Source organism: Mesoplodon bidens (assembly GCF_964165515.1).
Source record: "Mesoplodon bidens genome assembly, chromosome: 1".
In the NCBI taxonomy this organism is placed as follows: Eukaryota; Metazoa; Chordata; class Mammalia; order Artiodactyla; family Ziphiidae; genus Mesoplodon; species Mesoplodon bidens.
Window position 1 is genome coordinate 122,938,862 of NC_138176.1, and position 16,693 is coordinate 122,955,554.

Sequence of the window (16,693 nt, forward strand, 5' to 3'; positions counted from 1 at the left end):
GCCTTGATGGGGAGAAATTAACAAGAGGGCAACCTGCATCTCTGGGCATGTTGAAGGGGGTCAGTACCTCGTGGTCTCAGTAACACTGGGGAAGAGGGTGGTTGTTTTTCTCTGCATTAATACAATTACTATAATCTGCAGGGCACTTTATATTTCACTGCATGCTTCCACCAACCTTACCTCTTTGATAATAAAAGGTCTGGGCTGATAGTTCTCATATGAGCCCAGGATCCTCTGAAATCCAACACATAGACCTCCTCCTTGCTCAGCAGCAGGCTGCCTCTCTGAGTCACTGCCTAGAAGTGTCTCTGACTATGAAATGTCACTGCAACAAAACCGCATTCCAGGTCTAACATGATGCTAACTGAGGGAAAGACTCTGCTCTCTGCCCCTGTACCACTGAGGCTTCAATTTGTGTTTGTGTCTCCAGTTTTCCCACACTTTGGAGTGCAGAGTATTCACAGTCACATTAATCCCCAGGGAGTAAATGAGCTCAAGGCAGGGGAAATGAGGACCAGTATGGATGCAGCTGGCCCACAGATGACAGAGAGAGAGGAGCAAAGCCGGGTCTCATGAGCCTGGGTGTTAGAGTCATCTAGCTGCTTTCAACCCTGAGAGGAGAGAGAGGTCCAGCATATTCATTCTGCCTTAATCATGTCTAAAAGAGGCATGGGTTAGGTCAGCCCCTGCCTGCTTTTGCCTGTGCCCAGCCTATGTCAGGCACTGAAGGCCTGATCCTTGCAGGCCCAGCTGTGCCGGCACAGTGAGTACCTGCTCTGGCGGCATGCTAGCTGCTCCTACCCACCAGTGATCAGGCCCCAGACAGTCCACACTCATACATTGACCTTGAGCTCCAACATTGAACCTGACAAGTTAGCCAGGTGGTTGCCAGGAAGCTGCCACTTCCACTCCAGGTTCCCAGCCAGATGAGACACAAGCCCCATGTCACAGGTCTCTGGGGTTGACCTATGTTTCCTGTACCTTCTCATTAATGAACCACCATATCAGATAGGATTAGATTTGACTGCACCTAATAGAAAACCCAGAATAAAGTGACTTAAAGCCAGAAGATTTGTTTCTTTGGGTGAAAGAAATCCAAGTGTAAGTGGTCCAATACTGGTAAGTTGGCTTCACAAAGTCATCAAGGAACCTTGGAAAAAACAGGGGAACTCTCATCTTTCTGCTCCTCAAAAGACTCATGATCTAGAAGAGCTCCTAGAGCTCCATCCACTGCATCCACATTTCAGACAGTGGGAAGGGAGAAGGAAGGAAGACACAAGGGCCTTCCCCCATCTGTCTATACTTCTTTCAATGAAACTTTCCAGAATTCTTTCATAATCTTGACTTTATTTCAGTGGATAGAACTTAGACATATTGCCATATACAGCTTCAAGGGAGGCTGGAAACACAGTTTTGTTATTGAATACATTGCCACCCCCAATAATATAGGGCTTTTACTAGTGTATTAGTGTATAAAGTTTACATTAATATAGGCAGTCCAAGCCTGGTTTGGTGGCCCCACAATTACCAGGATCTTAGGTTCCTTTATCCTTTTGGTTCTACCATCCTCATCATGGGACTTCTATGTTGTCTTAATCAGTTTGAGCTGCTATAACAGAACACCATGGACTGGGTGCCTTAAACAACAGACATTTATTTCTCAAAGTTCTGGAGGCTGGGAAGTCCAAGATCAATGTGCTAGCAGATTTGGTTCTTGGTGACTGCCCTCTTCCTGACTTGCAGATGGTCACCGTCTTGCTGTGTACTCACGTAAACTGTATGTATACTCACATGATCTTCTGTGTACAGAAAGAGAATGAGCTCTGGTCTCCCTTTCTCTTCTTAAAAGACACTAATCCCATGATGGAAGCTCCACCCTCATGACCTTATCTAAAACTTCCCAAGGTCATCTCCTCCTAATCCCATCGCAGAGGGAGTTAGGGCTTCAACATATGAATTTTAGGGGACACAAACATCCAGTCCATAATGCACTTCAGAGTCTATTATGACTGCTCCTGTTCCAGCGTTCACATCTATAGTCCAACTAGCTAGAAGAAAGAAAGGCTGGAGACTTTAAAGACACTTCCTAAAGTTCCATATGTCACTCTTCTTGCATCCCATTAGCTAGAGCCTAGTCACATGGCTATGCCTTGCTGAAAAGGAGGCTGAGAAATACATCGTGGGTGGCCGGGTACCAGCTAATTTTGGGAATTCTTATTCTTGAAGATAGGAAAATACATATTAGAGACAATTATCCATTTCTATCACCATTTGCAAATAAGAAAGACATAATGGATGTTGGATAAGCAAATAATAATACCTATATAACTTCCCTAATTCCACTGGGACATCTACTGGAAGCTGAGACTTGCCTTGGTTGAGAAGCTCTGTCACAGCCCTGACCCCTGGATTGGATCCCTTAGGTCTAGCTCTTCTTGGATTGGACTAGATTTTGCCTGTTTCTCTTGGGTTTGAAATGATGGTGTTACCTTAGAGCTGGCCAATCGTTCAGTCCTAACTACCCCCTACCCTCCTCCTTAACCCTGCCTAAGAGTTCCCAGCATGTTTATATTATAGGTTTAGCCGGCTTTAACCAAAAAACAAGGAATTGTTGATTACTTAAAAAAAAAATGTTTTCCACCCATTTCTGATCATAAAGTAGGTTTAGTATCATGGGAGTGCCTCTTTTTAAATTGACCTTTTGACAGAACCAGATGGATTTGTATTTGTAAACAGAAGCAAGTGGATGAATGAAAGAATGACTGAAGTGAGGTTTTGGCTTCAACTCAACCATTGAGCACTTCATACTTGTCCTCTGCATGATAATATAGGAAGAAACTCACCAATTTTGACCAATAAAATTTTGAGTTCAGCCCACCATCTTGAAATAAAAAATTAGCCATTTTCAAATAGGCATACCAAGAGTAATAGGTATATTTGTCAAGTTCAGGGAATTGTAGAAGTTTAGAGGTTATAGGCATGTCTGCTGGTCCTGCATGAGTCAACAGATCTTAGCACATTAGACTCAGGAAAGTTTATGATACTACCATAATGGTACCCAAGTTCACAGCATCCTGAATACATGTACTTATGAGAATATTGACTTCACAATAAGGATATCTGGGTTTGTAACCCACTTTTAGCACTTTTTAAACTTTGTCACTGCAGATAAGTTTCTTCACCTAGAAGAGCTTCAGATTCTTCTCTCTAATGAAGATGCCAGCAATCAGTTGTTTGAAGATTAAGTGACCACATATGATGAAGAATCTAGCACTATGTTTGGCCCACAAAGGACGGTCAGTAAATGTCTTCTGAATCTGAATTTATATAGAGAAGAAGTTCAGTGCTATTAATTAAATACAGTACACATCACTTTTTTAAAGGACTTAAAGAATCTCATTCTGAATTTCCCATTTTAGAAAAACAAACTAAATATTTTCAAAGCTCTGTAACTAGTGTAGTATTTAGTACAATGAGCTAGTCAGTTATTTTTCATTAAAAAATATAAAAGCTTGTATTGGAAATTATACCCATAAAGTCCATTTAGTTTTACAGCTTAATTATAGGTAGTAAAACTTTACTGCCACATTTAACAGGTATTAACCTAATTCTTTTTAAGCAAAAGCAATATTTGACTGGAAGTGAACCTTAAGGTGAGGGGGGGTGGGGAAAGGAACTCCCTTAAATATTTCCTTAATATTTATTTTTCAGGAAAGGTCAACTCAGCTAATGCATGAGTTTGCTTAATGTCTTATTTGTGTTATCTCAATATTTTTAGTAAAACAAATTTGTTACTATGGTGTTCGATTTTAATATCACCACAAAATAGGCCAATATCAGGAAGGCAAAACCAACCATGAGTTTTGCAATAGCAAATTTAGTCAATTGAGTTTATAATGTGGTTAAAACAATTTTTAAAACTCAAGGAATATCTGGGAAAGATGAGTCTTTCAGATTAATCTCTTACTGTATTTTGGAGGATTTGTCTCTTCCTTTCATAACAAAAACAAAAAAAATGAATCTAGCCAAGTGCTAAAAACACATTACTTTTAATCTTAACATACTTCAGAGTGAAATCTTACCAGAATTTCAACCTTATTTTTTTTCACCTTATTTAATGTGTCCTGTATAAAATAAAATAATTCTTTAACTTACTCAATAAAAATCCATAAGACACCATTAGGTTCTTAAAATATGTTTCATATAGAATATTTATATCTCATAGCTTCAGAAGGTGCCCAGCATATGTATTCATGAGCAGTAATACAGACTTCTTGGGTGATTATCTGAAATTCAATTTGACTCTACAACTATTTATTGACTAGTGTATAATCAGAGATAACAAGTTCATATAATGAGTGAGATCCACACTTCATATCAGCATCATTTTTGGAGCTCCTTACTAGATATTCAGCCATGTGTTTGGTTCTAGAGATACAAAGATATGTAAAACTCAGCCCCAAGAAGTTTGTATTATTATTCTTAATGTTGATAATGCCAGCATATTACATTTGTATAGTACTTTTAAAATTACAAAATATAGTTATAACCATTATTTCACTTAACACCCTCAATATCCTTGTAAGGTAGCTGTAGAACAGGTAAAACCATTTCCATCTTATAGATTAAGTGAGCCTCAGCAATTAGGCAACCTGCCCAGGGTCACAAAACTAGACTGATGGCAGAAGTAAGATTAAAACCACATTTATACCTAAGGATTTTTCCACTTAATTAACTTCTTCCAAACATTTATTTAGGAAGTCCAGACGTATTTATAAGATTTCTAAAACACCAAGGCAGTATGGTAGATGCCAAGGCCAAATGGCCAATATAAGAGGCATTAAGGAAGCTGTGGGGAGAGAACTTTACATTGGGACCCTCTCTGCACAGGCTTCAAGAAGAAGGTGAATCTGAACTCGTTATGAAGGATTGGTTAAGATGCACAAAAGCAGGAGAGAACCAGGAAGGCATTGCAGGCAGAGTAAGCTTCATCCAAAATGTGTTGCTTGAAATACTATTCTTCCTGGAGCACAATAAGCTGAGGGTAATTCATATTTTTGCCAACCTTAACCTTATGATGCCTAGCACTGACCCCCTGAACATTGTAGTTTGTTTAGCAGCGCTCCTGACTTCTTTCCATGACAGGCTCTCGATAAATGTTTGGTGAATGGAGAGATGGATGAATGGAGGAATCAGAATAAATGAATGGACAGACAAATATTGATTCAAGGATTGAAAAATTCCAAGGATTCAAGGATTTGGAAATACCATCACATCTCTGAATGACTCTGTTAATTAATTAATTCATGCATCCTTTATACACTAATTACATATATCAGTTGTTCTCGACTAGGGATGGTTTTGCCTCCCAGGGATATCTGGAGACATTTTTTGGCTGTCATGACCAGGAAAGTACTACTGGCATCTAGTGAGATGAGGCCCGGGATGCTGCTAAACATCCTGCACAGGATTGCACAGAAGAGCCCCCAATAATAAGGAATTATCCCTTCCAAAATTTCAGTAGTGCTGAGGTTGAGAAATCTTGCTTTATAATAAGTGCTAGTAAACATTTTGGCTTAGTGATGGGGACAGATGTTTCAAATTGTAAACAGATTAATTATTATAGATGATAATAAATAATTATAAACTGGTAGGTACTATGGGAAAAATTGGGAAATACCATAACAGAATTATTAGGAAATTCTAGATACCTTATTTCTTCTGAGCAGGAAAAGGTAACTGGTCATTTCCAGAGGACAGCATTCTGCAATATCTCAGACAGACTAATTAGAAACCCAAACACACCAGAAACCCAAAGATAAAATGGGTACCTTTCTGGGAAAAAAAATTTCAACGCGTAAGGCAATTGTTCTGCTGTTTTCCCTCTGAAATGTGGCACCACCCCCAACAACACAGTCAACATAAAGAAATAGAAAATAAATAGGATAGTGTTTGAGACTCATCAAGACTCCCATTTTCTTTAAAATGCAAAGACAAATTTAAAAAAATGGAGAACTATTTGGGTTTAAAAAGAGGTCTGGGGACTTCCCTGGTGGTCCAGTGATTAAGACTCTGTGCTCCCAATGCAGGGGGACTGGGTTCGATCTCTGGCCAGGGAGCTAGATCCCGCATGCCGGCACTAAGAGCCCACATGCCACAACTAAAAGATGCAGCAACGAAGATCCCGTGTGCCACAAGTAAGACCTGGCGCAGCCAAATTATAAATCAGTAGATCAATATTTTTTTAAGAAAAGAGGTCTGTATCTGTTCAGGCTCCCTTTCTTAGGGGAATCAGCCCTTCTCCACTCCTTCTGATTCTGGGAGACTGATAATTGTGGGCCCTCTCATCTCCTCCCCTGGAGCAGCCACATGACACAAGCTGGGCCAGTCAGATTCTCTTGGGCACTCAGAAGGAGGTCAATGAAGCAAATTCATTTGACGTCTCACCCTGGAGAAGTTGTCTATGTGTTTCTGCCACCATGATTCCCAGGGTTACTGTGATACTTGCCTTCCGTAGACCTTGTTATTCATCTGGCCTTGGTTCCTTGGAGGAACTGCAGCATTCTCCAGATAACTCGCTTTCTCTTTCTTCAGACGTTCTGGGTTAAAACCCTGGCTTTGACACTCACATGGCGAGTAATCTTACAAAATCACTTAATATCTCTGTGCCTTAGTTTTCTCATTTGAAAAACAAGGATAATAGAAGAACCCAGCTCTCAAAGTTGGGGGGGATAAATGAAACAGTATAGGTAGAACTCTTAAAACAGTCACTGGAACGGAGTAAATTGTCATCTTTGCTTGAACCAGCGAACCCCAGCTGATATAGTTGGGTATTTTGTTTTAGGAATGATAGTGGCTCAGAGAGAGAAGGAGAAAGAACAAGAGCCTTCTTTTTTCTAATTGCTCATCCATCCTGCCACCATGATTCCCAGGGCTACTGTGATACTTGCCTTCCATAGACCTTGTTTTTCATCCGTCCTTGGCTCTTTGGAGGAACTCCAGCATGGTCACTCTTGATTAGATAGTGTTGCCTGAAATGACCACCATTTATTTTACATGCATTGTCTTTGACTACTAGTGTCTTTTCCTAGACTGTGTGGCCCTATAAAGGCAGAACCACACTTGGTATTTCTTCCTATCTTTCACACTGACAAGTAAATACTCAGTTAGGAATTGTTAAATAAATAACTATGGAAACCAATCTCCAAGATGCCCCTGATGCTCACCCCTTGGTGTTCATGCCCTTGTATAGTCCTCTCCCACAGTGAATAGGGCTGACTTCTATATCTAATAGGATATTGTGTAAATGAAAGTTTATGACTTTTTTTTATTGAAGTGTAGTTGATTTACAATGTTGTGCCAGTCTCTGCTGTACAGCAAAGTGACTCAGTTGAACAGATATATACATTCTTTTTTTTCATATTCTTTTCCATTATGGTTTATCCCAGGAGATTGGATATAGTTCCCTGTGCTACACAGTAGGACCTTGTTTATCCATTCTAAATGTAATAGTTTGCATCTACCAACCCCAGATTCGCAGTCCATCCCTCTCCCTATCTACCCTCCCTCTTGGCAACCACAAGTCTGATCTCTATGTCTGTGAGTCTGTTTCTGTTTTGTAGATAGGTCATTTGTGCCATATTTTCCACATATAAGTGATATCATATGGTATTTGTCTTAAATCTCTTTCTGACTTACTTCACTTAGTATCATAATCTCTAGTTGCATCCATGTTGCTGCAAATGGCATTATTTTGTTCTTTTTTATGGCTGAGTAGTATTCCATTGTATATATGTACCACATCTTCTTTATCCATTTATCTCTCGATGGACGTTTAGGTTGTTTCCATGTCTTGGCTATTGTAAATAGTGCTGCAGTGAACATTGGGGTGCATGTATCTTTTTGAATTATAGTTTTGTCTGGGTATATGCCCAGGAGTGGGATTGCTGGATCATATGGTAGCTCTATTTTTAGTTTTCTGAGGAACTGAAGGTTTGTGACTTCTAAGGCTAGATCCATAGAAGACGTTTGTGTTCCTGCCTTACTCTCTCTTAGATCACTCTCTCTGGGAGAAGCCAGCGACAGTGTCATGAGAACACTCTAGCAGCCTTACAGAGAGGTCCACATGGTAAGGAGTTAAGTCTCTTGCCTACAGCCAGCACTTAACTTGCCATTTTGAACCATCTCGGAATTGAATCCTCCATCCAAGTCAAGGCTTCAGTTGACTGGTACTCTAGGCAACATTCTGACTCTAACCTCATGAGAAACCTTGAGCCAGAGCCATCTAGATAAGCCACTTCTAAATTTCTGACCCACAGAAACGGCGAGATACTAAATATCTGCTGTTATTTTAAGCCACTAAGTTTTGGGGTAATTTAATACAGAGCAAAAGACAACTAAAACAGTAATTGATTCCATCCTAGGAGAAACACAAACTCCATGTTTATTTGAACTGTAAAAATAAAAGAAGGGGTGACAAATTTATTTGTTCCCTTGATGAAACAGTTCCTATAAACAAAGTTACTTTAATGTATGATGACTCAGTTCCATTTAGAGCCTGAAGGCAAAAACAAAAACAACTTGCATATTGTACCAACTGTAATTCTTAGCATGTCAAATACTTAATAGTACCACCTTTTTAGGTACTTAGCTACTAAGAGATGAACAGGGTGGATTTCTCATAGAGAAAAGTCCTCTTTGAAAGAAGTTGGAGAAAAAGATTAAAAGTATGGTCACCAGGTTTTCTGAACCCCAAATTAGAAAATATGGTTGACTTATATGAAAAGAAGGAACTAGTGAAACCAAGATAGTCCTAGAAAATTCAAGAGATATGGTCTCATTACTAAGCCTGAACTGGTTGCTTAAATTGTGCTAAAGACTGAACTTAAAACTATAGAATTAGATAGCTACTATTTGAAGATTTATTCACAATGTTTTGATTTGTCTATGAGAAGAACAGCAGCTTTAAAAAGACCTTGTACCATCCTGAGAAGGCTAATTGCGATTTAAAAAAGTAGTACTGACTAGGAAAAAGCCTGCTAGGTAATGAAAAAAATATGTGAGTCGTAGGCACTTAGAAAATCAAGGTACAGCATTTCCTCTAGAGTGATGATTTTAATAAACAACGAAGACCTGAATGTTAAGTTTAAATGTGTTTTCTTGTTTCTTTTTGTCTTGATAGTAGAATATAAATTTGATTCTACCTAGCAAATTCCCCACAAATTAATCTTTATGTAGAGATATTACAGGTTTTTAGCACATACATGCGTATATGTATATACACACACATACATATGTGTGGTGTGTGTGTTTCCAGAACTGGAATGTTTCCATATACATTGCATGTAGAATAAGATTCGAAGCTCTGGGCATGCCACGGTGCCTACCACTCACAATTGTCTTGTACAAGCCTGCCTCTCTCATTTACTTTATCTACCTCAACCCTGTAGGCGTTTGAGTTTGAGACTCCTGGTCTAACCAATCACTAATATCCCTTTTTTCTCTAAATTAGCTGAATCTGTATTCCTTCAGTGCTAAAATCCCATGAGTTAAGTTACCAAAGAGAATATCAAGGAGTCAGAATAACAACTGTTTCTCTTAAGTTCCACTAAAACCATCGGAACAGTGAACATATATGATGTACACAGCACTTGAGAAGAGGTGGATTGGGGCTTCCAAAGCAATGTGACAGCCTTTACTCCAGATCTTTGTTCCTTATCACTGTGAGGTCCAGGGCTAGCACACATGTCCATGGGATTTAAAACAAAATGATGGAGTAGCACATCATTAGACCACTATGTTCAAGGCTAATTCTGTGAGCCTCTGCCTTAATAGGGTGATATTGTGTTTGGCTTTATTCTACTAATATTTATAGAGTACTCATTACCATAGCGACTAAGCACTTTCCACAGAGAACTGATCAAATTATTAAGGAGAGGTGAACGGGAGAGGGGAGGACCTCTGCAGGAGTTGAAAGGCAGCTTCTGATCTCCCTCTAAATAACCCTTTTCTTGACCTTCCTGACAAAGCTTGTTCTCATAGAACATTTGTTTCATGCATTCCCTGCCAGAATCCTAGCAATATCCAATCTTGGTTCCCTGGAACACTGCTACACGATGTGTTGGGCTCATCTTTGGCAAAAACAGCAAAGTAGAAGTAGGTCGTCTTCAACCCTATCTTGCCGCTCTGTGCCCCTTTTCCTCTTACAGGGAGGCAGTAGAGCATACTCTTTCAGAGCCAGGCTTTGAAATCAAATCATCTAAGTTTGAATTCTAGCCCTTCCACTTATGAGCTAGGTCTCCTTTGGCAAGTTATTTAACCGTTCTGCACTTCGGTTTTCTTGTCTACAAAATGGGGATAGTAAGAGTAACTTCATAGGGTTATAATGAGAATCAAATAAGCTGATAAATGTTAAGTGCAGTAAAGAATTCCTGGTACATAGTAAATGCTCAGTAAATGTTAGCTTCATTTCAGTGTATCCTCATCTTTTATTCCCAGTCACCAGAACACCCACACTGCCCTGCTCTTCCTGGTTTTCACTGAATGGACAAAACTTTTTTCTAAGATGAGGCCCGTCCTAGACACTACACAGAAGAGTGAGGGAGGAAAGTGGCCCCCATCTGGCCAGATCAATTGGCCAGATCATAAAGACTGAAACTTCTACCATTGGAAACTAATGTCTCTGGGTCAAGCAGTTCCTTTCTAGATTTAACTTTCATGAAGGCAAGGAGCATGCTTCAATCATTTGTCTCCAAATGTATAGCCAAATTTTCCCTCACATCCTATTCATACTCAGGTACAAATGAATAATTTGTTATCCTTCTCTGAAAATATGCACAAAGAGTCATAGCAAATCTATTAGTTCAGGCTCTACAACAGGTGGTAGGGGCCAACAAAAATGACTGAGGCATGCTCCTTGCCTTCATGAAAGTTAAATCCAGCAGGAGAAAATACTTGTAAAGGAAATGTTTTACCCAAAGAAATGAGTTTCCATGGTGGAACTTTAGGCACTGATTCAGGAGGAATGTAGTGGGGTCTTTGTGAGTTCCTGAACCACACTGTGGAGAAGTCCACCAACTCTAGTAGAGGTAAGCCCAGTCCCAGCATGGAGTCAGATGGCATTCCTCTCCTTGGAGGGTTTCCTGGTGTGGCACGGCAGTGCTGGTCAGTGCTACTGACTCATCTTTACACAATCACAAAGAGACATTATCTCAGACAAAGTCAGAAGCATCAACACCCAAACCCAAGAGTTAAGATTTCAGATAAGCACCCTTGAAACTTGGAAGAGGTTGTTTTAGGATAAATAAAGGGACACCTTCCTTTATGCTGTGGGTAGTAAATTTGTTACCTCATCTGTAACTTGCTACTGCAAGAGCCTATGTAAACCATAAAACTAGTTTCAAGAAGGTTGAGAGAAATGTATAAATGAAGAGTTACAAACAGGCTCTTGAGATGAAGTTAAGGAGGTTTCAGTTCCATAAGCATCTACAAAGGATCTACTGCTATATACTAACCACTACTTTGGACACACTTCTGACTTTCTGAAGGTCCCACTCTCTTTCATCAAATGCTCCTTGGTGCCACTCCTGAAGCAGGGGGCTGGAGTAGAAACAGTGCTTGCTAACTATGGGAAATTTCCTGTATCCTAATACTTTTTATAGCACAATTTGTTTGCCAGATCTTAGTCAATACAAATCCCCTCTCTCCCTAACCCAGACCTTGGAGAATTGTTCACAAAGGGCAAATGGTTCAGCTCCAGAAGAATAATTGGAAAGCCTAACCTGAGCACTAGAAAAAACAAAGGGAAGCCACATCTGCTCAAGTTTTTCAACAGTTTACTTGTCCGAAGTTGAAATACTCTGGCTACTTAAATGCTAAAGTCTCTTTTCACTCTCTTGCATTTAGCAGTTTGCAACCCATGGGTGGGATGACTTTAGTTAAGGTAAAGTAGGTCGTCTCCTGGGAGGAATGGTAAGAGGGGCTCCTGAGGCTCTGTTCTCCTTCGTACCCTTTTGCCTCAACTCATTGACAAATGCCCCCAAATACCACTGGGTCATAGCTTGGTCACTTTAGGTTAGTGATTCTTGAACTTTATCATACATCAGAAACACCTGGAGGGCTTGTTAAACTAGATTGCTGTGTCCCACCCCTCAGAGTTTCTGCTTCAGTAGGTTTGTGTTAAGGCCCTAGAATTTGCATTTCTAATGATCTCCAAGTGATGCTAACTCTGCTGGTCCAGGTACCACTCTGGGAATCATCGCTCCAGGACATGATGTCCACTCAAAAGCAATCTCCACCTGGGACAGATTACACTCAAGCTGTCATTAGCCTCATATACCCAAGGGTGGAGAAAGGCTCCAAGAGCAGAGGTAGATTGGGGAAGAAGGACTAGAAATTCAGGAGGGGACACTGAGGCTTGTGTTCAGTGCTTTGCTCTTTGCCCAGGAGAGAACTTTGGGCTGCTCCTTGAACCCACCCCCGCCCCTCACACATTCACTTGGCTACTCTTGACCCATTTTCTGCAGAAGCCATCCTCCACCACAGGACTCCCAGCCACCACCTCCCGGGCTGGCAGCTCAGCATGACTGTCACTCTTGCCCATCTCGCTGTCAGGCCACAGCCGCTCCCACTCCTCAGAACCAGCCTGCCAAGAAGTGAGTGACGGAAGCTCTGAGTTACAAACCACCCCAGTATAAGCCCAGGGTCCCTGCCCAAGAGGCAGCTGTCCTGGGAGAGGGACCCCTTTCCCACTTTACACACACACACACACCCAGCCATGCATGCCAGCAGGCCACAGTTTCCTCCTTCAGAGATTGCTCCTGGGCTCTAAATGCCAAGCTCAGCCTCAGACCAAGAGAGCATAGATCCAAGGTAAAATTTCCATCACTAGCAAAGAGTGGCAAAGGGGAGAGAGGGTGGGAAGGAGGAGATCGTTTGCTACTCAAAGTAAGTACCAGTCACCAGTATTTGGTTCTGGAATCTTGACATGTTTAGTCTCTTTTATCCACACATGTCAGTTGAGAGAAACTCCACATGAGGAGAGGATGAAAAAAATAAATCCACAGAGCAGAATCTGGGATCTCTGAATAATTTGCCCACGGGAATAAGACTGAAATGAGTAATTCTCTCTGAGCCCACTCATCCTTCTTCTCACAGTGATCAGCTGAGAAGTGAAAAAAAAGGTTCATGTACGCTCACACTCATACTCCTTCTCACTCTCCACAGAAGGACTTTTTCTTGTTCTGGAAACCCTGCCTGCTTACTGAGAAATCCCATGCATAATAATTGGTGGAGAGACTGGTCGTGCCGGAAGCAGGCTGAATGACATTCCATGCGCCTCCCCACCCTCCCTGGCTCTCTTAACTTCCCTCCACCACCCAAACACGGCTTTACTTCCTTGCTGGTTGCACTTCAGCACCACAAACAAGGCACCTTTCTACAGAGCCGGAGCCTCTTTAGAAAAATCTTCCAGCATGCCCATCCTTCTCAACACTTTTTTAAAAAATGGAAGCAGTCATCTTTAAACCATATAACTGATACCTTTGTTGTCAGAGATATTTTTCCCAAATAAGTAATACAAAAGTGTAATACTGCACCAAGTTAAATACCAACATTATCCATCTTTGTGGCTGTCAAAGGTAAAAGTATTAAATATATTACTTCAGTGAGAAGTGATTGCTGATAAACCATTAAATAGCTCATCTTCCATAGAGTTATTTTTAGGCACTTAAGTTGGCATGAACGTGCATCTTAATGCCTTAAATTAAAAATAATGGTAAGACTGTAAGCAAGTTGTGATTCTAAAGGTGCTTTAACTGAAAACAGTGTCTCAGGGGGAACATTTTTAAAAGACCAATTCTAATGTTCTTTGTGCAATTAAGTTTATTTCCCAGGTTTATAAAATTCAATTGTATTTCCACAAAAGAAAAAGAATTCACTGTCTTCCCTCCTTATGACAAAGCCCCAGCAGCAAGTCATTATCACTTTTGACTAATCAGAGAGAAACCACCTGCAGGAATACTCCCCTTTCTGTTGGCTCCCAGCAGAACCTTCCAAACGATGATTAATCACTGAATAAACGGTGGAATTGACAACAGCAGAATGACAAAGAGAAAGCAGAGAAGGGGCCTGAACAGTGGGTGCATGTGGTCCAGCCCCAGTGGGTGGAAGGGCCGAAGAAGATGGATGACCCTGTAAGCGCTTGACACTTGAGTATCTTGTCTTTTACAAGGGGATCACTTCTGCCAAATTCAACAAATAAGGCAGCACGCATCAAGTGGACATGCTTCCTATGGCTGTCAGAAGCAAGGAGGAATGTCTTAAAAATTAAACTAATGAGCTTAAATTGACATCCTAAGCTCAGATGATAACAGAAATAAGAGATACTACAAATGACAGCCTAATCCATTATTGTGGAAGGCATTCGGAAGATTTTACTTATTACAGACTCATATTACCCTAACCTTGTCCCTACTAATTTGAAAAATGATGAATCACTAAGTTCAAACAGGGCTCAGAAGAGTCAATTATACTAAGCAGTGATATCAAAAGCTCATATTTTCTACACTAAGGAATAAAACATGTTATGCCTAATAACAAACAAATGAAGTCTATTACCCACTCTCAGTTGACCAAGTCATTAGCAGTAAGAATGTTTCTCTAATTTTTCAATATTCTTTTCAGGATATATACTCCCTGCCCCCAAGGAATCCTACTAGCCAAAGTTTATTAACGTGAAAAAGATTTGTAGTAAATGAAATATTGGTTTGCAGCTGCCTTAATGTCCTTCAGATACTATCAGTTTTCAGGTCTTCCGTACTCAAAAGAAAAGAACAGTTACTGGCCAGACTCCTTATTTCCCAGCCATCATCAATATCATCAGCCAGTTCATCAGGATTATCTTCACCTTTATCAGTTTTTTTTTTCTGTAAAACATAGAGAATTTAAGTTCACAAAAGAGTATCATGGGGGCCTCCCTGGTGGCGCAGTGGTTGAGAGTCCGCCTGCGGATGCAGGGGATACGGGTTCGTGCCCCGGTCTGGGAGGATCCCATATGCCGCGGAGCGGCTGGGCCCGTGAGCCATGGCCGCTGGGCCTGCGCGTCCGGAGCCTGTGCTCCGCAACGGGAGAGGCCACAACAGTGAGAGGCCCGCATACCACAAAAAGAAAAAAAAAAAAAAAAAAAAAAAGAGTATCATGCACATCTTTCCATTGATTCTATCTTAAACAGATACCCCTAGTCAGTGCCCTCTTCCACCTACATGACACTCTGACACTTATCAATTCTGTCCTATCTCATGAACCACTTTCCATATTAATTCACAGCAACAGAAAGTATCTCATTGTATGGCTGTGATATCATGTATCAATATCTCCCTGTATTGCTACGTATACTTTTTTCTGCATTATGTCTTGTTCCTAACCATGTCTAGAACAAAGCTTTGTACATTGTATTATAGATGCTCAGCAAATATCTGTCAAATGACTGTTTTCTGGTTCCTTTTTCCAGACTCAACCAACATGAGATCCTATATGTGAGATCTTTGAAATCCTTTACAGGGGAGTTCTCAAGCATTTGTAAGTCACATTCAGACCTGAGTAAACCACTCACATTGAAATAGCAGAGGAATCTAGGAATAGATGATTATAGATGGACTTTTTTTTTTTTATACAGCAGGTTCTTATTAGTTATCTATTTTATACATATTAGTGTATACATGTCAATCCCAATCTCCCAATTCATCCCACCACCTCCCCGCCCCTACTTTCCCTCCCTTGGTGTCCATACATTTGTTCTCTACATCTGTGTCTCTATTTCTGCCTTGCAAACCAGTTCATCTGTACATTTTTCTAGATTCCACATATACACATTAATATAAAGTATTTTTCTCTTTCTGGCTTACTTCACTCTGTATGACAGTCTTTAGGTCCATCCACGTCTCTACAGATGACCCAGTTTCATTCCTTTTTATGGCTGAGTAATATTCCATTGTATATATGTACCACATCTTCTTTATCCATTCGTCTGCCAGTGGGCATTTAGGTTGCTTCCATGACCTGGCTATTATAAATAGTGCTGATTGGGAGGGGGAGGGTGGGAGGGAGGGAGATGCATGAGGGAAGGGATGTGGGAACAGATGTATATGTATGACTGATTCACTTTGTTATAAAGCAGAAACTAATAAAATAAAAAAAATTTAAAAAAATAGTGCTGAAATGAACACTGCGGTGCATGTGTCTTTTTGAATTATGGTTTTCTCTGGGTGTATGCCCAGTAGTGGGATTGCTGGGTCATATGGTAATTCTATTTTTAGTTTTTTAAGGAACCTCCATACTGTTCTCTATAGTGGCTGTATCAATTTACATTCCCACCAACAGTGCAAGAGGGTTCCCTTTTCTCCACACCCTCTCCAGCACTTGTTGTTTGTAGATTTTCTGACGATGCCCATTCTAACCAGTGTGAGGTTTCTCTAATAATTAGTGATGTTGAGACGCTCTTCATGTGCTTCTTGGCCATCTGTATGTCTTCTTTGGAGAGATGTCTATTTAGGTCTTCTGCCCATTTTTTGATTGGATTGTTTGTTTTTATAATATTGAGCTGCATGAGCTGTTTATATATTTTGGAGATTAATCCTTTGTCCATTGATTTGTTTGCAAATATTTTTTCCCATTTTGAAGGTTGTCTTTTCTTCTT